The following is a 27,181-nucleotide window of genomic DNA, read 5'->3' on the forward strand; positions in this document are numbered from 1 at the left end:
GAAATTATGAATTAAAAAAAAAAAAAAAAGCAAATTTAACACATAGAATGGCTTGCTAAAATTTGCTTAAATATATTGTTCTACATAAAGGACGTCAGCCAAGGTCGGCCCCCCACATTTTTACCACACCAAATCTGGCCCCCTTTGCAAAAAGTTTGGACACCAATGCACTAATAAATAAATAAAAAGAAAAACGTTATGCCGTTAACACTGTTATGAACAACACTGGTGGCGACCCCGCCACATTCTACCGCCCGAGGTAAATCCGACAAAGAAGATTATCAGGGAGGTGAGGACGTTTTACTTATATTACTGATACATTACTTTAAGCTTATTACTCCTCTTCTTTTTCTTTCAGCTTTTCCCTTCAGGGGTCGCCACAACCATGTCTCCGTCTTAACCTGTCCTCTGCATCCTCTGCTCTCACTCCATCTACCTTCATGTCCTCTTTAACCAGGGGTGAAAGTGGCTAGATTTTCTTGCCGGAACTCCCCGATGTGAGGGTCGCCACGGAGCCAGAAACTTTATTTATTTATTTATTTCATTTTGTGGGGGGTCAAACCTTTTAAACTACTGAAATGCAAAGAAAACTGTTTTGGCACAGTTATTTCTACACATACAAAAACTGATTTTCATTCAAATTTTTATTTTTCAATGATTTGCTAAATAAAAGTTAACAAAAACAGCAAAAACCCCAACCTCCATCTCCTAATTTTTATTTTCCCTCATTTCCTCACATACTAAAAGCACAATCTCAATTTTCCCTTCTTAAGAAGGTAGGATGTATATTAAAATTGAAGTTAATGTAAACATTTACCTTTGCTTTTTTTTTTTTTAATCATAAAAGATATAAGTAACATACATTCAGAAATATAAGAACAAAAGACTTATTTTATGCAGAGTGAAATGGAACATACAGTATTTTGAAGATCACGCAAACATGGACTTTTTTAAATCATAAGGAAATGAATAAGTAGCCTAACATAAATAAACAAATATAAGTCCAAAGTGCACATTGACAGCTAAGATGTTCTGAACCTCCCCATCAGAACAAATAAAACTAAATATGATAAATAAGCTTCCTCAACTCTTTCCTTGCTCCTAAAGATTTGATCCATTTTTGGTTGCATGGACCTTTTTTTGTCTTATCAACTCAACTTTTTTTTCTTTTTTGCTGTTCCAGAAAACATGCACATTTGAACCAATCACAGCTAACTATCTCTGCTGATCACATGTCAGTATGTCAGCCAATTGAACGGATAAAAGGGTCCAGGCACATTGACGTGACTCATCATTGTCAGACTCAGATAACAGCAGCAGCTGGGGAAACCTCCATGCCGCCCATGGAATTAAATAAATAATAAATATCGGTGGAAACGGATTACGTTACACAAGCACTATATTATGCTTATTGTTAACACTTTGCATGAGATGAAATGCATGTGTAGCAGCTTAGCTTTTTGGCCCTGAATCTTATACCGGAACTGCGTTCCGGCCCTGAATCTTATAGACCCCACTCACCAACGTCACACAATGACGTGTTGCTGTATCGGGCCACCATATTGTCCGTCATTGTTTATCCGTATTCTCAATGGTTTCAATTTGTCGTGCAATTTATAGTTCAATTCATGGAAGCCCCGGTGCTTTCAGATGCTGTCAACTCATTGGATGCGTTGCATAAAAGGCGTTATGTGAAAAAGCTTCAGTCTATCCATTCGCCAGATCCATATTTGATGCCTAAATCGTTATTTTTCGACCCCCTGTCTTCGCCGTCTCTGCCTGACATCTGCTACCCTGATATCTACAACTATCTTGTCCGCAGAAACTCAGCCTATTCTCACGAAACTTTAAGAGCAGCACTCTAATCAACATAACCCTGTGTGATTTCTAAAATGGCGACAATAAAAAAAAAAAATTGACTGCGATGGCCAACGCTTCAAGGATAGGTGGATATTGGACTATTTCTTCAATAAAACACGCAACAACTGTATCTGCCTCATTTGCAATGAGACAGTCGCTGTTTTCAAAGACTTCGATGTGACGCAATATTACCAAACAAGACACGCTGACATGTACGACAACATTACAAGGAAGATACGCAGCGAGAAATTATAGCAACTTGAAGCTAGTTGAATTTCACAGCAGCAGTATTTCGCAAGAGCCTGAGTGTCGAAAGAGAACGCCACAAAGGCGAGATTGTTGAAATTATGAATTTTAAAAAATAATAATAAAGCAAATGTGACACACAGAAGGGCTTGCTAAAAATTCTTTAAATATATTGTTCTACGTAAATCAGCCAAGGTAGCCCCCCACATTTTTACCACACCAAATCTGGCCCCCTTTGCAAAAAGTTTGGACACCCCTGTTTAACTGATGATCTGTAGACGAGGCCAGCTTCTTTCACTTCGTACCAGCTAAATATTATTCAAAAAATAATGATGGCGGAAGAGAAAAACATCTTGAATTTGAAACTGTATGTTGTTGGCGATTAGACTCGCAATGATCTTAATTGTGGTTGTCAGCCCAAAACCCTCTAAATATATATTAAATGCATCTTACCAGGTATAAAATGACTACTACATAGTCTGTGGTGACTGTTTGGTGCCCAGTTTTCTCGTCGAATTGCAGCAGTCCATCTCGCGCTCATCTCCGGGTCTCTCAGAATACGGTAGAACTTCAAGTCTCTCCGTCTATCTTCTCTGTTACTGCAACCAACCGCCACACAGGCCTTCACCATTTTAATTATTAATGTTAACGAGCAGAAAAACACGCCATAATAGGAGGAATTTACGTAGCGGTAATGCGTAAACAGCCGACGGACAATATGGCGCAGAGGTGTGGTTGTGACGTCATGTGAGTGGGGTCTATACTAGGGTTGGGAATCTCTGGCATGAAGCCGATTCGATATGTATCTAGATACGCAGGTATCTTTCGATTAAAAATTCGATTAAAAAACGATACATTTTTAAGGCCGACCGATTCGATGCTATTCGATACAGTGCAAGAACGATACGGTTCAATAGAGTGAAAACGATACGATAGTAAATATTTGTTGTGTGTGTTTGTACAGTATTTTAAACATATAAAAAGACCACATTTCTAATATAGCAAAATTAAAACAACAAAATTTCATACCAATGTTATGTTTTATTTTTTTAATGAAAAAAATAAATAAATAAATAAGGCTTACGATATGACCGTAATTTTGTTGGATGGGATTGATAATAAAACTCCAGTGACAGACAACAATAAAGTGCAGTAATTCAATTACTTTATTTCCTTGTGTTTTTAACACAAGAGGTAAGTAATTTAAGTGCAAACTTTCAACGTAAACATCTTACAAACAAAAAATATTAAATATATGCAGGAGCTCTAGAAAAAAAAAAGAATTAAACCTGCAAGTGTTATCATAAATAAATAATAAATTATGCTTTATGACTGGTATAATTGGGGGAATAAAAACATGGCATTTTAGACAGACAGGTCAATAATCATTACTTTCACCTAATACACAGCAAATTCATTCACTTATGCCTGTGCTTCCTCATTTTCTATTCCTCATCACTGTCCATATCTTTTTTGAAGGGCAGATTTTTCTTGAGGAAGATCAATTAATCCACATGTTCATGTTTAAGTAGACTGCGTTTCGTGGAAACAATATGCCGCCCTTTCCACAATTGTAGTGGGTTATTTTTCAGGGTTAAAAACTCACCATCTCCGTACTGCTCCACACTTCACACAAGCTCAGTCCCATGCGAACAGATCTGGCTGCCTTCATCACTTCAAAGTCCGACTTTTGTATTCCTGGGTGCGTTGAAAATCAATCGCTGCACGTCGCTGGCGTCGGTGATCACACTGTCCATTGTTTTAGCATGTTGCTTCTCTGCCACTACTAGTTTCATTTTGGGCTGTGAAGAAAATGCTACGGAGCGTGCGTTGCGGTGGTTTCGTTAGCTCTCGCGTTGTTATGACACGCCCGTGACAATCGGGTAATGACGGCGACTAGTAGCTGTTCTGCCGAAATGCATGGGAAGTTAAGGCAACCACGACTGTGAGTAGTGCTTGTCCATATTATATCATGCGTGCGGTCTCGATCTAAGTGCGCTGTGTGATGAATGACACAAGCGCAGAATGTGAAGTAAAAGCTAAATTATTATCATATTACGCAGTGCATTGAACTAGGCATTAGAAGCCGACTCTTGTGCTCGCGATAGCCGAATTCTATCTCTGCTATCGGTTCATTGAATATTTGATGGCTAATTAGGCTAATTACTGTCGAATGGTAACTTTATTATCGATACATCTGTATCTCTCACCTGTAAAACCGGATATCCGGTCGTATCGGTTTGTCGTTCTCAAGCTTAGTCTATACCGGAACTGCGTTCCTGACCATTCCCGCCCACTTTCACCCTTGTCTTTAACTACATCCAATAACCTTTTCTTTTTCTCATCCTATTATTTATATTTTATTGACATGTTTCAAACAATTATTTAATGTTCTAATGAACATTCATTTAGGCCTATAGGGTTTTACATACACTTGAGATTATACTGTATGTACATGGACACGACGGACACGGTTTTTAAATTTTCGTGGGGGGGTTCTGGTCCCCATTAACCGCGAAAAACGAAGGATCTATGTATAAATCGCACCTGAGTACAAGTCACACGCCCACGCAAACTATAAGAAAAACACATATTCCGAAAATGACAGTGTTCTTCCAACGTTCCACAACCACGGGTAATCGAAGACCAATTTGCCCTGATCAGATCTTGATCACATAATTCAAGCAGTAATGTGTAGTAAGGTTGGCCAACCATGTTTTTGAATAATATCAATGGCTAAACAGTTATAAGCATATTTTCGTTATTTTTTTTAACGCAACCCTTCCAGATTCTTTGTTTACCCCATAGCAACGCCCTTGACAACAAAAATGCTTTTATTCGGCAATCTTCGGAAATTACACCGGTCACACCGGGAAGTGCGAGGGAAGTGCGCCATAGAACAGTATTGTTTGTTGCATTGCTTCTCGGTAAGATGCCATGGCGGTGTGTGACGATGTTTTGTTCTCACTCAAACGAAAAGTTGTATGAGTGGCCAAAGGATAGCAGGGCACGTAAATGGACATCTTTTGTTCGCACTAAGCGAATGAATTTCACGCCATCATCGAGTAGTGTTCTCTGCTGCAAACACTTCGAAGATGCCTGCTTCCTTAACCGGTCTGCTTATGATCAAGGATTTGCCAAAAAGTAAGTGTTATTTTTGGATAGATTACTGATGACTTTGTCAAAGCAGAGCTGCCAACTGTTGTGGAATGAACAATATAAGCAAGCGACGTTAGCCGAAAGTTAACTCGTGGCAATCCCCGATCATAGTTGTTGTTGCTTTCGCTAGGTTAAGCGTGTTTAAATTGTGCGTCATCTACGATCTTGTCCAAAAGGGTTAATCCACTGTCAATCGGGAAACGGGTGTGGATGTGCATAGCCTATAAATATAAACTGGTCGACGTCGCGGTAACTCACGGTCACGTTGCAGTAAGAGACACACACCGCTGGTGAGTTTGTGCACATTTATTTGTATTTGTATTATGTATTTCCACCTTCATGCTTAAAGCGTTGCATTGCATTTGTACGGTTCGCCGTTTCTTTCACGGTGATCGCTTGATAGCTTTCTAGTTTGTGTTTTACGTACAAGAGCCGCTGACAGGTGACAAGTGTTGCTTTTTATGTCTGGCAGCGAATCAGCGAGCACGCAGGTCACGCAGTGAATCATGGGAAATGTAGTCTCGGGACAACACTGAAGTGGTGCTTTGTAATCTGTTTGCTTGTGTGAAAAAACTACATTTCCTCACGCCATTAGACGCCACTTCCTCGCAAGAGCCCCGAGCCGTGTTGTACTGATTAACTCCATGTGTTAGAAAAGAAACAAAGTTGTCAGCACGTCGTGTGTTTGATACATTTGTAAACAAAACGCTCATAACAAGACACTATGCAGAATCCGTTTAAGAGACGCTGGAGTTGTAGGAGGCGAGGAGGAGATCAGCGAGAAGCAAAACTTCGCGGTCAAATGTGGCGGCAGTCCGCTATTTTGTTTTCTTATTGTTGCCACAATAAAGTGGAGAAAGCCATCAACGACTCATCTCCTTCTTTCCCCCGTTTTTATATTATTGCACGAGAGCTGCCGGATCTACCTAAATGAACATGAAGTCTGACTATTATTTTTTTTTTTAAATGTCATCAGATAGACAAAAACATAAAATTATGTGCAAATGCCTGCATCTTCAAATCATGAAAATAATAACAGCCTATATTTTACCAATCTTGTAATCTCGATGGGTCTTTTATCCATTCCATGTCAGGTAGTCTAGGCACATTGTTTGCATCCTGATTAGCGTCTGGCTAATACATGTTAGGTCCAACCTCCTCTTCTTCCTCCAACTCTTCAAAAACTTGGATCTCCTCCCTTGCGCTCGAGCTATCGCTTATATTGCTGTTTGAATCATTGTTTGAAGGGCTTTGTATGGCGGCCGTATGTATGGAGCTGCCATCGCTGTTCCTGGTCTGACGTATCACTTCCGGGTTCGTCCCCTTTCAGGCTCGAACTTCGGAAACGCGGTTATTTTGTCAAATAAACAACATACAGTGCCTTGCAAAAGTATTCGGCCCCCTTGAACCTTGCAACCTTTCGCCACATTTCAGGCTTCAAACATAAAGATATAAAATTTAAATTTTTTGTCAAGAATCAACAACAAGTGGGACACAATGGTGAAGTGGAACAAAATTTATTGGATAATTCAAACTTTTTTAACAAATAAAAAACTGAAAAGTGGGGCGTGCAATATTATTCAGCCCCCTTGCGTTAATACTTGGTTTCATCTGACCAGAGCACCTTCTTCCACATGTTTGGTGTGTCTCCCAGGTGGCTTGTGGCAAACTTTAAACGAGACTTTTTATGGATATCTTTGAGAAATGGCTTTCTTCTTGCCACTCTTCCATAAAGGCCAGATTTGTGCAGTGTACGACTGATTGTTGTCCTATGGACAGACTCTCCCACCTCAGCTGTAGATCTCTGCAGTTCATCCAGAGTGATCATGGGCCTCTTGGCTGCATCTCTGATCAGTTTTCTCCTTGTTTGAGAAGAAAGTTTGGAAGGACGGCCGGGTCTTGGTAGATTTGCAGTGGTCTGATGCTCCTTCCATTTCAATATGATGGCTTGCACAGTGCTCCTTGAGATGTTTAAAGCTTGGGAAATCTTTTTGTATCCAAATCCGGCTTTAAACTTCTCCACAACAGTATCTCGGACCTGCCTGGTGTGTTCCTTGGTTTTCATAATGCTCTCTGCACTTTAAACAGAACCCTGAGACTATCACAGAGCAGGTGCATTTATACGGAGACTTGATTACACACAGGTGGATTCTATTTATCATCATCGGTCATTTAGGACAACATTGGATCATTCAGAGATCCTCACTGAACTTCTGGAGTGAGTTTGCTGCACTGAAAGTAAAGGGGCTGAATAATATTGCACGCCGCACTTTTCAGTTTTTTATTTGTTAAAAAAGTTTAAATTATCCAATAAATGTTGTTCCACTTCACGATTGTGTCCCACTTGTTGTTGATTCTTGACAAAAAAATTAAATTTCATATCTTTATGTTTGAAGCCTGAAATGTGGCGAAAGGTTGCAAGATTCAAGGGGGCCGAATACTTTTGCAAGGCACTGTATAAATGATTTTTTCATGCTTTATTTGCTGGACAATGTTTAATTACTTTAATTGTGACCCTATTTGGCATGTTATGAAATTACTTTACATTACTGCTATAACCTCTACGAAAAGAAAATATATATTCTGATAATGGGTAGTGTCAAAACAATTCGACTAGTGTTACAAATAAAACCAAAGTTCGGTACATAGTCATATTGGAAAGATTTCATTCAAAATTAAGATAAAATGATCAAGGAGACAGAGGAACTTTATGTTCCAAGTTTTAAAAGTGTAATGTCAAAGGTATGTAATCACACTAACTTTTTTTTTAGACATCATCAGCTTTGAGTGGTTCTTTTGTCAGCATGGGAGCAAAATTTACATTGATATTAAATGCTAGCCGAGCAACGATATTTAAGTTCGGAAGTATGGAGCCCTGATTATAAAGTGATTGGATACATCAGTCAACTGTCTTAATTATAATGATCATAAGTGGTCATAATGTTTCAATCATTACTATTACCCATTATAATGTACAGGGAACACTGAGTGCTGGAACATTCTTATGCTCTCAACATGCCGGCTTAGTTGATTTGGATGTTAGAAGAAACTTTACTGCTGTCGACTCTGTGGCTGAGCAAAAGCATGACCACCTTAAAAATATAGCCAGTATTAAATGGCTTTTGTCTAAACAAGATATGGAAAAACTTCTTTACATTCATTTTCAGTGGGAAACTGGACTACTATATTACACCAGTTATGAAATGGTTACACTGGCTTCCAGTGTGTCAGCGAAGCTCAAGTTTGACCTCCGAGACAAGTATCAACAGATAACAAAATGAGAATAATGAATCAGACAGCCAAGGATTGCGTGCTTCAAAGACTTTTATGTAACATGATATATCACTGGTAGAGAATGATATGACTCAGCTAGGAGCTGAGATCAGCCAGAAAGTACGAAGCTGTACAATAGAAGCTGGACATTTATACTGTTAAAAAGGGCGGTGCCGAAGCGCCCCGTGAAACGAAACTTTAACCAGAAACGAAACTCATCTCACAAGCCTTGGTATTTTTCCATACAAAAACATCTTTGAGTGGAGACCTTGAACACTGGTGCCGGGTGGAACAAAGATAAGAAACCACTGTACTCCCTTGCATTCATTCAGGGCACATTGGAAAACAACAGAGCATAACAGTCCATATTTGGGCATTTGGTGATACCGTCTATGATCGTCAAGGCCAGGAGAAGGCACGTTCAAAAAGATTATAACAGATTATTATAACAATAATACTCTATGCTATAATGTTCTCATGCAAGCATAACCCCGGTAATAGGGTTGTTCCGATCATGTTTTTTTGCTCCCGATCCGATCCTGATCATTTTAGTTTGAGTATCTGCCGATCCCAATATTTCCCGATCCGATCGCTTTTTTTTGCTCCCGATTCAATTCCAATCATTCCCGATAATTTTTCCCGATCATATACATTTTGGCAATGCATTAAGAAAAAAATGAATAAAACTCGGACGAATATATACATTCAACATACAGTACATAAGTACTGTATTTGTTTATTATGACAATAAATCCTCAAGATGGCATTTACATTATTAACATTCTTTCTGTGAGAGGGATCCACGGATAGAAAGACTTGTGACTTTGTATATTGTGACTAAATATTGCCATCTAGTGTATTTGTTGAGCTTTCAGTAAATGATACTGCAGCCATTCAACCCAAATGCATGATGGGAAGTGGAACCATGACTGTGCGTAGTGCTACCAATTGATATATCTTCTCTGCATTGGGAAATAACATAAGGTGTTAAGAAAAAGATCAATTGCAACCTTGCTTCCCCACATTGTTTCCCATGATATTTCTAATCGTAGGGAGAGGGATTGTAAGGCTTTAGCCAATTAAAATAAGGCTCCAAAGGCTGCCAAAATTCACTCTACTCATTTTACTCTGCCTTTTACCTCTCTATATAAGTAAAATGGCGCCACTACAGATTGAGCGCGACAATGCGTGAGTGGGTCGTGCAGCGCATGCATTAATTGCATTAAATATTGTAACGTGATACAGTTTTTTAAAAATTAATTACCGCCGTTATCAGGATAAATTTGATAACCCTACCTTAAGCCTAAACTAAAGACTCTGATTGAGTGTAATATATTATATATATATAATATATATATTACAGATATATATATATATATAATATATATATCTGTAACATTAAATACAATTAGAAAACGATTTAATTAAAAAATATACAGTATATATATTAAAAAAAGGCATGGCTGATATTTTTTTGCCGATTCCGATACTTTGAAAATGACGTGATCGGACCCGATCCCCGATCGATCGGGACATCTCTAATTATCATCTTGTATTTATACTATACATTCATGTTTACATATCATATATTTAACATGAGAAATACCCGGTAACATTTACTGGTGACGATAGTAATACGTAATCCTCAAATCAATGTGTTGTAGTAGTAAGATCATACTATGTTATAAATATATTGTAGTTGATATCAGTTATAATAGTAAGAATAAGTGAAGTTATGCTTATTTGATGAATTTTATTTAATTTTTTACCTTTACGTACTGATACATTTTGTTTATTGTACTCATGTTTTACTTTAGGTTTTTCCTGCTGTGCCCTGCTGTGCCCAATAAAGTACGAAAAGTGTGCATAGCGTTAGGGCTGCAGCAATCGAATATTTTAGTAATCGAGTAATCGACTGAAAATTCTATCAATTAGTCAAGTAATCGGATAAAACAAAATTTTTTAGATAAAGAGCAATTATAAATATACATGAGAAAACAAGACATTTCATCTTATATTGAACCATTTTCAGTCAATCAATGTCTTTATTTTCGATGTATATTGTTGAAAACAGCCAAGAATTGCATCTCAGATGTGACTAGAATAAAAAAAAAAGACTAATTTACTGCTTTCACTCAAAAAAAACATTTAGATCTCATAAATATATATATATATATATATTTCAAAATGTTAATTTCTATATATTAAAAATGTGATTATGCTTGATAACACACATCACTTAAAAGTTAGGTATTTTTCCCACGTGTTTCAATTGATTTTCCATTTGTGTCAAGCTATTTTTAAGTTCTAGCTAAGTTTTAAGTTAGTCTAAACTGTAAATCCAGATATTTTGAGTTTTTGCAGTGTTCAAAATGAATGTATTGCAACATATCAGGTTATAATATAGCGGGGATATTTGCATGTGTTCCTGAATGCACCGCGTGACGTGCGGAGGTGAGGGAGGTGCGGGACGGCGAGAAACGGCCCTTCCTGTTGTTGTCGTTCTAGCAGCTGTGTGTGCATCGGCAGTCTGCAGTCGTGTGTTGGTTGTTCCACAAGTTCCCGAAAAAATAAATAATTGCAATCTAACGAAGCGGGTGACTCTTTGTCAACGTTATAGTATGATACCTGCTGTATTGGAAAACATTAGGGACCAGTGCTACTTGGTGTTTTATCCAACAATGACTACTGAGCTAAAATTGAGAGTTAGCATGATTTAGTTTTTATTTTACACCCTCATCACTCTACAGCGCTATGTTTTCACAGATTAAATAAAGCCTGCATGTAAGACACGTTAGCCATGCATCGACAGTGGTCATAATTAATAGAAACCTTGCCCTCCGCCGGGCTAACGTTGCGTGAGCGAGTGACAGTCATTTATTAGCACTGAGAAGTCTACTGCTTCAAGATGGCGGCTGTTTACGAACGCCGCTGACTCTGTCATTTCGCATCTAGTTCAACATACATGTTATATCTATAAGACGCATCAGACGCTACCTGCTAGTGCTACCACCGTAGCATCATGTGGGCTAGTTTTTAGCAACGTCCGCGTAGTTTGTAGCGGCTGTTGGATGCAGTAAGGTATTTTTATATTGCTTCTTCCTTTACGCATGTGACATCAGCGCGTTGTCCCACATTAAAAGTAGTCCGGGCAAAACGTGATGCTTAGAGTTGGCAAAATTAAACGATTCCTCGAGGTGAATAAAATTACTCGGATCAGTTTTTGAACTCGAGTTGCTCGAGTATTCGTTTCAGCTCTAATAGCGAGTAATCCATTTTGTGCTGAGTCTGAACCCTATTCAGATGGCCGTGAAAAAAATGGAATAAACTGAACAACTATGGACTATGGATTATGGACTATGCACATTAAATCATTAGTAACATCAAATATTGAATGAATGAATGAATGAAATTTATTGTCATTGTCATCATCATCGGTATCATTGACAGTTACAGAATGTGGAATAGTTTGGCCAAGAAAGAGATTATTATATTGGTGGATTATTTGGATTGGATGGGTGGATTGGATTATTGGTGTATATTACAGAATACACCAAAGTATATCTGTAACCGTGTCCTTAAGTCTTTCTGATAGTTTTCCCCTGACCTTTTTACTACAATAATATAATGAAAACCTGAAATTATGGCTATTAGTTTTGGAGTGCCACCTCAAGATTTTAAGTGGCCCCATCTGGCCACCCCTATGAAACATTTCTGGAGGCGCCACTGGGTGTAACTAGGGTTGGGAATCTCTGGCATGAAGCCGATTTGATATGTATCTAGATACACAAGTTACAATTCGGATTAAAAAAAACGATCATTTTTAAGGCCGAGCGATTCGATACAGTTTAAGAACGATACGCTTCGATACAGAGTGAAAACGATACGATAGTAAACATTTGTTGTGTTTGTTCGTACAGTATTTCAAACATGTAAAAAAAGATTAAAGTAAACAACAAAATTTCATACCAGTGTTGTTTTATTTTTTTATGAAAAATAAATAAATAAATAAAGCTTACTATATGATTGTCATTTTGTTGGATGGGATTGATAATAGAATAAAACTCCAGTGAATGACAACGATAAAGTGCAGTAATTTAATTGCTGTATTTCCTGGTGTTTTGAACGCAATAGGTAAGTAATTTAAGTGCAAATTTTCAACGTAAACATCTTACAAGCAAAAAAATATTAATTATATGCAGCAGCTCTAGAAAAAAAAAATTAAACCTGCTAGTGTTATCATAAATAAATAATAGATTATGCTTTACCACTGGTATAACTGGGGGAATAAAAACATGGCATTTTAGACAGACATGTCTATAATAATTACTTTAACCTTATACACAGCAAAGTCATTCACTTACGCCTGTGCTTCCACATTTTTTTTTTTTTTTATTCCTCATCACTGTCTATATCTTTTTTGAAGGGCAGATTTTTCTTGAGGAAGATCAACTGATCCACATATTCATGTTTAAGTAGACTGCATTTCGTGTAAACAATACGCCGCCCTTTCCACCATTGTAGTGGGTTATTTTTCAGGGTTAAAAACTCACGATCTCTGTACCGCTCTTCACACAAGCTCTGTCCCATGCGAACAGATCTGGCTGCCTTCATCACTTCAAAGTCCGGCTTTTGTTTCCCTAGGTGCGTTGAAAATCAATCGCTGCGCGTTGCTGGCGTGGTGCGCAAACTGTCCATTGTTTTAGCATGTTGCTTCGTTGCCACTACTAGTTTCGTTTTGGGCTGTGAAGAAAACGCTACGGAGCGTGCGTTACAGTGGTTTTGTTAGCTCACGCGTTGTTAAGACACGCCCGTGACGACCGGGTAATGACGGCGACTTCTAGTGGTTCTGCCGAAGTGAATGGGAAGTTGAGGCAACCACGACGGCGGTCACAATCTAAGTGCGCTGTATGGTGAATGACACAAGCGCAGCATGTGAGGTAAAAGCTAAATTATTATCATATTAAGCAATGCACTGAACTAGGCATTAGAAGCCGATTCTTGAGCTCGCTATAACCGAATTTTATCTCTACTATCGGTTCATTGAATATTTAATTGCTAATTACTGTCGAATGGTAACTCTGCTATTGATACAGCTGTATCTCTCACCTGAAAAAACGGATATCCGTTCGTATCGGAGGTGTCAAGCTTAGGTGCAACCAACAATAAAATACACCTAAAATATGAGTGCATGAGAAAGAATGTTTGTGTGGGCCCTTTATGCAGGAATTGAATGACTAAGTGATAAAAACAGAACATCGTTGACGATCCACGTCACACCCTTGCCTCGGACTGACAGATAGTTCTAAGCTGGTGTCGTGCGCCGAGTCAGCCCATTCAAGGCTGACGTCAGCAGAAGATAATCAGCGTCATTTCGATTAAAAAGTGATCCTGAACTCTTTTGCCCAATCCAACACTGGCAACGCCCCTGTGCACAGACCGTACGATCTGCCTCCTGACCTCCAGAACCTTCAACAAGACTGACCATTTTCGTAAGAGGGTGTCACTTCTCAGCAGGGGTGAAAGTGGGCGGGAACGGTCAGGAACGCAGTCATTCAGGCCCAAAACGCTGTTCTGGTATACAGTGCTTTGATTCCGAAAATATGACGGCAACTGTCAAAGCGTTGTGTTAAAAAAAAAATAAAAATACAAAGCTGCCTCACATGCATTTCATCTCCAAGAAAAAAATAATCTACCAACATCAAATTTACATACACAAGTGTTAACAACAAGCATAATAAAGTGCTTTTGTAGCATAATCCGTTTCCATCGATATCTATCATTTATTTTATTCCACGGATGGCATGCAGGTTTCCCATGCTGCTGCAGTTATCGGGAGTCTGACGATGACGAGTCACGTCAATGTGCAAATGCAATGGATCAAAGCAAGGAAAGAGTTGAGGAGGCTTATTTATCATATTTAATTTTATTTGCTTTGATGGGGAGGTTCAGAACATCTTAGCTGTCTATTTGCACTTTGGACTTATTTTTGTTCAATTATGTGAGGCTACTTATTCATTTCCTCATGATTTAAAAAATTCAATGTTTGTGCGATCTTCCAAATATATTCCATTTCACTCTGTGAAATATAAGTCATTTGTACCTATTTTCTGAATGTATGTTACTTATATCTTTATTATTAAAAACACAACAAAAGTAAATGTTTACATTATCTTCAATTTTAATATACTGGTACATCCTATGTTCTTAAGTAGTTAAAATTGAGATTTGGCATTTAGTATGTGAGGAAATGAGGGAAAATAAAAATTAGGAGATGGAGGTTGGTGTTATAGCTGTTTTTGTCAACTTTTATTTTGCAAATCATTGTAAAAAATACAATTTTGAATGAAAATCAGTTTTTGTATGTTATAGAAATAACTGACCAAAACAGTTTTCTTTGCATTTAAGTAGTTTTGCCCCCCCCACCCCCCAAATAAATAAATAAATAAAATTTCTGCCTCCGTGGCGACCTTCACGTCGGAGAGTTCCGGCAAGAAATTCTAACCACTTTCACACCTGCTCCTCAGGATGCTGAATAGCCTGCTGCCACAATGGTACCCTGGGCCCAGTTTTTTGCCTAACAGTTTTCATTGTTGTTCTTGTTATTTTTTTTACTGTTCTTGCCTTGTATTAAATGCTCTACTTTGTGAAAAGTCGTTAGAGCTTTTCTTCAGATAATCTACTGTATCTATCTACTGTAGTCTGTAAGTAAATGTTCTTGGCGTCGTATAATGGTTATAAAAACATGAATGCACGGCGTTTGACATCGAGGTCTCACACCAACAAGAGGCATCTTCTTAGGACCACTGAGGTGCCTTTGAGCAAAACACGGCAAGGTATCGCTGGCCAATTTGTAGATGTGATCGTGAGTTTGGGTTAGAGTGTGCAAAAGAGAAAAGTTTTAAGGGTGTTTTTTCAAACGGTCTGGTCCTGATGACACAAAGAACACATATTCCCGCAATCACAAATCGCTCTTGGTCAGCTTGAGCTGCCCACTCTTGACAGAATTGAAAGTACTAAAATACCTGATAGTGAAAGGTATGTAATCACGTGAGCTTTTTCTAGCCATCAATTTTCATTTCAACAGCTTTCAATGATTCTTGGTCAGCATGGGAGCAAAATTTACATTGATATTAAATGCTAGCCGAGCAACGATATTTAACTTTAGAAGTATGGAACCCTGATTATAAGATGATTGGATACTTCTGTCAACAGTCCTAATTATAATGATAATAAGCGGTCACAATTATTCAAGTATTACTATTCCCCATTATAATATACTGTATATTCCGAGTTTTAAAAGTGAAATGTCAAAGGTATGTAATTACATTAGCATTTTCTTAACCATCATTTTTTATCCCCACAGCTTTCAGTGGTTCTTGGTCAGCATGGGAGCAAAATTTACTTTGATATTAAATGCTAGCCGAGCAACGATATTTAAGTTTAGAAGTGTGGAGCCCTGATTATAAGATGATTGGATACTTCTGTCAACTGTCTTAATTATAAGGACCATAAGTGTTGCGGAGTTGCCTCGCGTGCATATGGTGTCGGCGAAGACGGGAGGCAAAGACGAAAAATTCTGAATCCTGCCTCCAATGTGGAAGAATTCAAAGACGGGGGGGCTATCTCCACATGCATATCAAAGGCTCCCGCGGCGCGACACCGCGCCGATAACGTCAGCACTCGTACACGTCACATTGGGCGTGCGCAGCGGTGCTACTAAACATTAAAAACTAGAGATGTCTAGTTTCACGTCATTTTCAAAGTATCGGAATCGGCAAAAAAATATCGGCCATGCCTTTTTTTATATATATACATACATACATCAGAAGAATCGAAGAATTGATACAGTATATATATACATTTATTTTTTTTTTTCTTTTTTAATTAAATCGGTTTTTTATTTAACGTTACAGACATAATATGTTACACTCATCCAGAGTCTTTAGTTTAGGCTTAAGGTAGGGTTATCAAATTTATCCCAATAACGGCGTTAATTAATTTTTTAAAAAATATATCACGTTAAAATATTTAACGCAATTAATGCATGCGCTGCACGACCCACTCACGCATTGTCGCGCTCAATCTGTAATGGTGCCGTTTTACCTATATAGAGATTAAAGGCTGCGTAAAATGAGTAGAGTGAATTTTGGCAGCCTTTAGAGCCTTTTTTTAATTGGCCAAAGCCTTACAATCCCTCTCCCTAAGATTAGAAATATAATGGGAAGCAATGTGGGGAAGCAAGGTAGCAATTGATCTTTTTCTTAACACCTTATGTTATTTCCCAATGCAGAGAAGATATATCAATTTGGTAGCACTACGCACAGTCATGGTTCCACTTCCTATCATGCGTTTGGGCATGGCTACAGTATCATTTACTGAAAGCTCAACAAATACACTAGATGACAATATTTAGTCACAATATACAAAGTCACAAGTCTTTCTATCCGTGGATCCCTCTCACAGAAAGAATGTTAATAATGTAAATGCCATCTTGAGGATTTATTGTCATAATAAACAAATACAGTACTTATGTACTGTATGTTGAATGTATTATTCGTCCGAGTTTTATCCATTTTTTTTCTTAATGCATTGACAAAATGTATATGATCGGGAAAAATTATCGGGAAATGATTGGAATTGAATCGGGAGCAAAAAAAAAGAAATCGGATCGGGAAATATCGGGATCGGCAGATACTCAAACTAAAACGATCAGGATCGGATCGGGAGCAAAAAAACATGATCGGAACAACCCTATTAAAAACGACAAATATGGCGGAATGTCGGCTTTAATTTATTGTTTTAATAATATTTTCAAATTAAATATGTTGAATGTTTCCATTTTTGTGCCTTTTTCAACAAAAGAAAAATGCCAGCGCTTCGAGTGGGCGGGCATATTTTTTTCTGGGCTGAGGAACTTTGGTGGGGTCAAAGTGCATCATTCGCTGTCACCTTGTAAATCTGCACTGCCCCCTAGGGCCTGGCATGAATACTGCATCGTCTTTATGCGGAATTGCAACATTGTTCGAATGGAGACGGGCCCATATAAATGCAAACATGAAATTTTTCGTCTTCTCGGAGAGTCACCATATAAACGACCCCTAGGTGATAAAAACAGAACATCGTTGACGATCCACGTTGCACCCTCGCCATATAATAACAGACTGACAGATAGTTCTAAGCTGGTGTCGTGCGCTGAGTCAGCCCACTCAAGACTGACGCCAGCAGAAGATAATCAGCGTCGCCCCGACAGTGATCACAAACTTTTTTGCCCAATCCAAGACTGGCAACGACCGTGTGTACGGGCCCTCCGATCCGACTCCCCGCCTCCAGAACCTTCAAAAAGACTGAACATTTCTGTAAAGGTGTCACTTCTCAGGATGCTGCTAGAATGGTACCCTGGGCCCAGTTTTTTCCCTCTGTTTGCCTAACAGTTTTCATTGTTGTTCTTGTTATTTTTTACTGTTCTCGACTCTTATTAAATTGTCTACTTTGTGAAGTTGTTGTTAGAGCTTTTCCTCAGATTATTTACTGTAAGTAAATGTTCTTGGAGTCATATAATGGTTACAATAACATGAGCGCACGGCGTTTGACTACGAAGTTACAAGCCAACTTGAGGCATCTTCTTAGGACCACTGAGGTTGCCTGGCACGGCCAGACTGTTCTCCCTGTGTGTTAATGGTGGCCAGACTCAATAGCTGGAACAGCGGTGAGTCTGGAGTACCAGGCTACCACTGAGGTGCCCTTGAGCAAAACACGGCGAGGTATCGCTGGCCAATTTGTAGGTGTGATCATGGTCCTGCATGGTCAAAATGTGTGCAACGAAGAAAAGTTTTAAGGGTGTTTCTTCAACTTCTTCTTGGAAAAAGCAGATATAGCCTCAAACGGCCTGGTCCTGATGACATAAAGAACACACACTCCCACAATCACAAATCGCTCTTGGTCAGCTTGAGCCGCCAACTCTTGAGTGAACTGAAAGTACTAAAAGAACTAATAATAATATGTGAAGGGGTCCATTACCAAAAGAGCCACGGACCTGAAAGGTATGTAATCAGCTTTTTCTAGCCATCAATTTTCATCTCAACAGCTTTCAGTGGTTCTTGGTCAGCATGGGAGCAAAATTTACATTGATATCAAATGCTAGCCGGGCAACGATATTTAACTTTAGAAGTATGGAGCCCTGATTATATGATGATTGGATACTTCTGTCAACGGTCCTAATTATAATGATAATAAGCGGTCACAATGATTCAAGTATTACTATTCCCCATTACTATATATATATAGGAAACACTGAATGCTAAGACATTAATGTAATCTCAACAGTTGATTCATTGATTAGTTGATTCAGACATTAGCAGAAACTTTACTGCTGTTAACTTCTGAATAGGCCAGGGTGAGACTGTGGCTGAGCAAAAGAATTAAGAATGCATATAGAATATTTTCTTCTTGGTATTATTTATTTTTTTAAATATCATTTGCATTTGAGAACATGACAGCGTTCAGTCTGGTCTCTTACAAATGAAGGGCCCAAATCGGGACAGTAAAGTGACAATATTTCTTTGCACTTGAAATTACCTTGTGTTGAATTGTGCTAAACGTATACACTCACCGGCCACTTTATTAGGTACACCATGCTAGTAAAAGGTTGGAACCCCTTTTGCCTTCAGAACTGCCTCAATTCTTCGTGGCATAGATTCAACAAGGTGCTGGAAGCATTCCTCAGAGAGTTTGGTCCGTATTGACATGATGGCATCACACAGTTGGTGCAGATTTGTCAGCTGCACATCCATGATGCGAATCTCCCGTTCCACCACATCCCAAAGATGCTCTATTGGATTGAGATCTGGTGACTGTGGAGGTCATTTGAGTACAGTGAACTCATTGTCATGTTCAAGAAACCAGTCTGAGATGATTCCAGCTTTATGTCATGGCGCATTATCCTGCTGAAAGTAGCCATCGGAAGTTGGGTACATTGTGGTCATAAAGGGATGGACATAGTCAGCAACAATACTCAGGTAGGTTGTGGCGTTCCACCGATGCTCAATTGGTACCAAGGGGCCCAAAGAGTGCCAAGAAAATATTCCCCACACCATTACACACCCACACCAGCCTGAACGGTTGATACAAGGCAGGATGGATCCATGGTTTCATGTTGTTGACGCCAAATTGTGACCCTACCATCCGAATGTCGCAGCAGAAATGGAGACTCATCAGACCAGGCAACGTTTTTCTAATCTTCTAATGTCCAATTTCGATAAGCTTGTGCAAATTGTAGCCTCAGTTTCCTGTTCTTAGCTGAAAGGAGTGGCACCCGGCGTGGTCTTCTGCTGCTGTAGCCCATCTGCCTCAAAGTTCGACGTACTGTGCGTTCAGAGATGCTCTTCTGCCTACCTTGGTTGTAACGGGTGGTGATTTGAGTCACTGTTGCCTTTCTATCAGCTCAAACCAGTCTAGCCATTCTCCTCTGACCTCTGGCATCAACAAGGCATTTCCGCCCACAGAACTGCCGCTCACTGGATATTTTTTCTTTTTCGGACCATTCTCTGTAAACCCTAGAGATGTTTGTGCGTGAAAATCCCAGGAGATCAGCAGTTTCTGAAATACTCACACCAGCCCTTCTGGCACCAACAACCATGCCACGTTCTAAGTCACTCAAATCTACTGATGCTCGGTTTGAACTGCAGGAGATTGTCTTAAACCATGTCTACATGCCTAAATGCACTGAGTTGCCGCCATGTGATTAGCTGATTAGAAATTAAGTGTTAACGAGCAGTTGGACAGGTGTACCTAATAAAGTGACCGTTGAGTGTCAATGTTTATCACTTTGCTTTGCCTTGCCTTTAGCAGAATGCAAAGAGTAAACGAGTGTGACAATTTGCTCGGTCTAAATCTACACAGGCATGCAACATGTCTGAAAGCGGCCAAGCCGGGTAAGTTCTGGCTCACAGCCTTATGTCTGAAAGCCAAGGCCTAGTTCAAATTGACAGCCAAAATTCGATTTTTTAGCCCACACAGATTGAAACTGAATGGCTCTTTTGCAGTCTGAACAGTCACAAAGCACAGAAATCCGACTTTTGCTAAATGGATTGAAACAACATACTGGAGGTATTTTCATATCCGATATGGACAAGATGCTTCTCGGTCTGAACAGCTCAGAAGAGTTTTGACTGTCCGTGACAACAATCTATGCTGGATGAATCCTTTATTGCCACAGCAACCTGTCAGATGGGTCAATAATGTGGCCCAGTCTGAACAGACCCAGATCCGATTTGGACGCTTGCTAAAAATAATGTGAAGTCAGATCTAAAATTCAGATTTGAGGAGGAATCCGATTGAAATCAGATATGCCTTCAGATGGAACGCAGCCAAAGAGGATTATATAATGGAAGCTTTGATAAAGCATTCAGAGACAACTGAAAAATACTTTGTTATTGAAACTTCCCTAACTGATTTTTATGGCCTCTGGCATGATGAGGCTGGAGCGATACCTCCTAAGGACCACTGAAGTGCTCTTGAGCAAAACACAACAGAGTATCGCCGGCCAATTTGTAGGCGTGATCTTGGTCTTGTATGGTCCAAATGTGAGCAACAGAGAAACATTTTAAGGGTGTTTCTTCAACTTTTCTCAAAAGCCTCAAACGTTAAGGTTCTGATAACCAAGGGCGTACGTTTCGTCTCAATATTGGTAGGGACGATATAACAGCATAACCTGTATATAGGCTGCGTTTCAATCACCGTTTAAATGGGCCCTCACTCACTTGCCCTAGGCACTTCCCTTTGGGGGAATCTTCGCCGCCATCTAAAGGGCTGTTCCATTTTCCTAAACAGCGAAGTGAACTTGGTGAGATCGACCCTTAGAGGGCTTCATGATCGAGTCAACAACGATGGTCACTCCAGAGCTACAGTGCCTTGCAAAAGTATTCGGCCCCCTTCAATCTTGCAACCTTTCGCCACATTTCAGGCTTCAAACATAAAGATATGAAATTTAATTTTTTTGTCAAGAATCAACAACAAGTGGGACACAATCGTGAAGTGAAACAACATTTATTGGATAATTTAAACTTTTTTAACAAATAAAAAACTGAAAAGTGGGGCGTGCAATATTATTCGGCCCCTTTACTTTCACTGCAGCAAACTCACTCCAGAAGTTCAGTGAGGATCTCTGAATGATCCAATGTTGTCCTAAATGACCGATGATGATAAATAGAATCCACCTGTGTGTCATCAAGTCTCCATATAAATGCACCTGCTCTGTGATAGTCTCAGGGTTCTGTTTAAAGTGCAGAGAGCATTATGAAAACCAAGGAACACACCAGGCCTGTCCGAGATACTGTTGTGGAGAAGTTTAAAGCCAGATTTGGATACAAAAAGATTTCCCAAGCTTTAAACATCTCAAGGAGCACTGTGCAAGCCATCATATTGAAATGGAAGGAGCATCAGACCACTGCAAATCTACCAAGACCCAGCCGTCCTTCCAAACTTTCTTCTCAAACAAGGAGAAAACTGATCAGAGATGCAGCCAAGAGGCCCATGATCACTCTGGATGAAATGCAGAGATCTACAGCTGAGGTGGGAGAGTCTGTCCATAGGACAACAATCAGTCGTACACTGCACAAATCTGGCCTTTATGGAAGAGTGGCAAGAAGAAAGCCATTTCTCAAAGATATCCATAAAAAGTCTCGTTTAAAGTTTGCCACAAGCCACCTGGGAGACACACCAAACATGTGCAAGAAGGTGCTCTGGTCAGATGAAACCAAAATTGAACTTTTTGGCCACAATGCAAAACGATATGTTTGGCGTAAAAGCAACACAGCTCATCACCCTGAACACACCATCCCCACTGTCAAACATGGTGGTGGCAGCATCATGGTTTGGGCCTGCTTTTCTTCAGCAGGGACAGGGAAGATAGTTAAAATTGACGGGACGATGGATGCAGCCAAATACAGGAACATTCTGGAAGAAAACCTGTTGGTATCTGCACAAGACCTGAGACTGGGACGGAGATTTATCTTCCAACAGGACAATGATCCAAAACATAAAGCCAAATCTACAATGGAATGGTTCAAAAATAAACGTATCCAGGTCTTAGAATGGCCAAGTCAAAGTCCAGACCTGAATCCAATCAAGAATCTGTGGAAAGAGCTGAAGACTGCTGTTCACAAACACTCTCCATCCAACCTCACTGAGCTGGAGCTGTTTTGCAAGGAAGAATGGGCAAGAATGTCAGTCTCTCGATGTGCAAAACTGATAGAAACATACCCCAAGCGACTTGCAGCTGTAATTGGAGCAAAAGTTGGCGCTACAAAGTATTAACGCAAGGGGGCCGAATAATATTGCACGCCCCACTTTTCAGTTTTTTGTTTGTTAAAAAAGTTTCAATTATCCAATAAATTTTGTTCCACTTCACGATTGTGCCCCACTTGTTGTTGATTGTTGACAAAAAATTAAAATTTTATATCTTTATGTTTGAAGCCTGAAATGTGGCGAAAGGTTGCAAAGTTCAAGGGGGCCGAATACTTTTGCAAGGCACTGTATACAGCTAGCTAAACTCCGAAATGACGATACAGAAGACGTTGGTATAATTTGCTGACTTTATTCAACCATCACTTGAAGAGTGAAACTAAAAATAGAAATGAAACAAATCAATTTCGTCCCCAATAACAAACAGGTTTGCATCAACGTAAATCAGCGATGATTAGCTGCTAATACAAACAGTTAGCATGCGTTCGCTAGCATTAGCACATGGGTCAAACCACTACACAACTGGATTTAAGTGTCCAATCGCGAGTGGAAACACACAACAACAACACAAAAGATGATACATCCAGGCGTTGCCTCTGTAGATATTTTACAAACATTAAGAAAGAACGTAGGGTCGTAGCAGTGCTTCCCTCTCTCACTAACTCGCTCACTCGCTTGGATGCGGCATTTCTTCTTTTTCGTGTGTAAGCGCGCTCTTCTTCACGTGAGCGCGTTGTTCTTTGCATGAGGAAGCGCAAGGGCGCCCCCACTTGAGCGTGAAAGCGCCATAAAAACTAATGGGTATGCATTTCAATACACTGGTAAATAATACACTTTAACAAGGGTCCCCAAACTACGGCCCGCGGGCCGGATACGGCCCGTCCCCACATTTGGTCCGGCCCCATGAACGATACCAGAGAGCATTTTGATTTTTTTCTCAGTAGTGTTATTCATTTTCTGGCCTTTTTCTGTGAAAAACTCAGAGAGGATTATTTGGTTATTATCTATTTGATGAATAGTGTTATTATTATTATTAATTATCATTATATTATATTATTATTTTTATTTTATTTACTTTTGTTCCGTGAAATATCCAGAAAGGGTTATTTGATTGTGGCTTTCTGAAAAACAATTTTAAAAAATTTACATTTAGGCACTCCTGCAATTTTTCTGTTACAAACTGACCCCCGGCCCCTCATCAGAGAAGGGAAAAGTTATGTGGCCCTCACTGGAAAAAGTTTGTGGACCCCTGCAAGTTTGACACATATTGCCAACGGCAGACCAACGACCTATATGCCAATATATACCAATATTTTTTATTTCTATTAGAAAAATGTTTCAGTAAAATGTTACACATTCTTGTGCATTTGCCACTTATTGCCACAGTTAATATTGAAGCTTTGGGCCTCTTTTGACCTTGTTGTGAGTTTGTAAGGTTGTGACTTCTTATTAAACAAACTCTATGCCAATCAAAAAGCTTGTTCTTCTTTTTCCCTAAATTAGAATCGATAAGAGAATCGATAAAGAATCGAATCATTAGGCAATATCGATAATGGAATCGGAATCGTAAAAATCCTATCAATTCCCATCCCTACACGTGACTCAGAGTGAGAGTGGGCGGCGATCGAGCCTTTTTTTAATTGGCAAAATGAAGAGAAGTTATCCGGCTGAAAATGAAAAAAGAAAGAAAAAAAAGCAGAAGAGGAGAAAAGGAAGCAAGACAGTGGTGAGTGTACTATGTTACTAGAGTTTTATGTCCTAATGTAGTCGAAGCTCTGTAGACTAGAAGTAGTAGTAGTATTTTAATGTCCTAAACCAATTAACTGCCTTGACTTGTTGTAACTAGCTTGTTAGCGTTTGCTCACAGCATTGCAGCATGCTAGCGTTTCTTCATACATAAAGTCCCCCTTACTTGCACATGCTTAAAGGGCCCCATGTTGCCTGGGGCACCCGGGGGCCCTTGCTACGCCTCTGATTCCAGGGATATCATATTTTGCTTTTTAAAAAGAGGACACAAATAACAGACATAAATAATCCCAGTTTAGGCTTATATTCAAAGTATATGGATTGCTAGCATGCACGCACTGTCCGTGCATGTCACACACATACGGGCAGTTTGCCCCGACTCTCGGCCGTTTAAGCAATGTTGAAATATTGCTTATATGGAGCAGACAGTAAACCGATCATTCTCAGGTTTATCCTCAACCCATTTTTTTTTTTTTAATGACTGTTGCCAAGTCCGACCCTTCCTAAAAAGCCATGTTCATGGCAAGCTAGGCGCTAATAACGCACAGCTGCACCGCTACCGTAGCGTCTCTCTCGCTTTTTGATTGCTGCATGAATTCCGATTTGAGAGACTGGACAGTACAGACCACCGTGACAGTCTGGAAAAATGTGGCCCAGATCGGATTTGAACCACATACGAAAGTGACGCAGATCGGATTTGAAATTGCCCAGTGCTATGCGACTTGTCACGTTCAGACCGTCAAGTTAATGCCTCACTCGAGTCGGAAAAACACGAAAAAATCAGATTCGTGCGTTAAGACCTGTAGGATGAACGCAGCCTAAATGACCTATATAACTGAGCACATTATATAGTGCAAGTAAGGTTGCTTAAAAGTTGGTGGGGACAATTCAAGCATCCTGGAAAGTTGGTAGTGTTTTGTCCCTACTGTCCCTGTGCAAACCTATGCCCTTGCTGATGACCCAAAGAAGACTCCTGCAACCGCAAACCCTTCTTGGTCAACTTGAGCCGCTAACACTTGAGTGAACAATTGTTCTCATGTCGCGTCTCGCTTAGCAATTAAACATGGCAGACATTTACCATCGGACCAACTCTGCACTTTATCCCCGTGGAACCAACGTCCGCTTTAAATCACACACATCTTCATCTAAAGCTAAGTGCTTTTTAAGCAGGCGCTCAGATGTGATTTTGGTGAAAGGCTGGAATTTAAATGCATCCCGCTTTTTGTGTGGCCCGACCAAAAGCGATGCTTTGCTGAAACCGGCAGAAAGGAGCTTAAGCCGCTCCTGATTGGTTTTTTTTCTTTCCCAGGCAAACTGCAGCACGTCACCGAGATAATGAGCTTTCTTTGATCAGAGGCGCATTGTTGTATCCGATGATGATCATCTCCTGAATGTGTGTGGCGACGTGATGAATATTCACATGCCTGTGTTGCAAAGCTGTCCCCGAGGAGCGGACGACTTGTCGGTACACGCACAAAGAGCCTCGCCGCGCACTGTGACAACCGCAACGTGACGCTGTGCAATTTTTTTTAACAAAAATAATGGCCTTTTAAATGTGGCAAAGGGGAAAAACGCAATGATGTAGCACAGGCTCTCGCTGGGATATAATAGCTTAATATCACTCTGATTTGTTTTGGATGGCTGACACACAAAATGATTGTTGCATGCTAATTGCGTAATAGTCGATCAAATACTCGTTTACACAGCAACGCTCGTAAACATTCTCCACTTGTGAGATGTGCAGCAGTTAATGTTTTGTATTAGTTTGTGCTAATTAGGGAAAAATGTGTCCAATTGTGACTTTCCTGTTTGTTTTATTAATACACTAAACCACCCCGCACCCATTTCTCTTGCCCCTGGGGGGTAACTGATTGCATTACTTATCTGCTAAACGCAGCCTCTTTCTCTTGTTTTTTTCCCAGGCAATAATTATTCTTGCATTTATGGGGAATTATAAAGCTGTATCAAGGTCTCTAGGTTGCAAAAGTTGGTTGATTGTGATGCTATCCTTCGCGCCGCCATCACGCTCCACGGATTCAATCAAAGTTTCCCGTTTATGAATACTTAATGGTCATCACTTAAGACGACGGTGGTTCGCCCAAAAGTCTTTGCTGAGCGCCAAGTCCACTCGAGCAAGACCATCCATCTCCACTTTTAATGTGCATTTAATAAGAATGAAATTGGCGGCTGCATAGATGCGGTCGGAGAGGAGTGATAATGACACTTTGGCTTCCCGGGGTGGTGATATGCAGATGACAGCAGCCCCTCCTAATTCCAAATGGAGCCGTTCCACCGGCATCTGTTAAGAATGCTTCATTGACTTTACAATTAGTAAAGGCCACGCTTCACAGCCGCTCTACGAAACCACCGAGTGGGCGAAGCCACGTTGCTTTCTAACGTGTTTATCACAAGGCAAGAAGTTTTTCACTCGGAGATTTTAGTTTTCTTTATGACCAGCTTCATCTTTTCGCACTGATCTCCCTATTAATCAAAAAAAAAAAAAAAAAAAAAAAAAAACTAAATACAAAGGTATGAAAAAGTATCTGAATCCTTTTGGAAATTCTCACATTTCTTCATAAAATCACCATCAAATGTGATCTGATCTGATCTGATCAAAATCACACAGATGAAAAAACTAGGGGTGCACAATATC

Source organism: Corythoichthys intestinalis, chromosome 6 (assembly GCF_030265065.1).
Source record: "Corythoichthys intestinalis isolate RoL2023-P3 chromosome 6, ASM3026506v1, whole genome shotgun sequence".
In the NCBI taxonomy this organism is placed as follows: Eukaryota; Metazoa; Chordata; class Actinopteri; order Syngnathiformes; family Syngnathidae; genus Corythoichthys; species Corythoichthys intestinalis.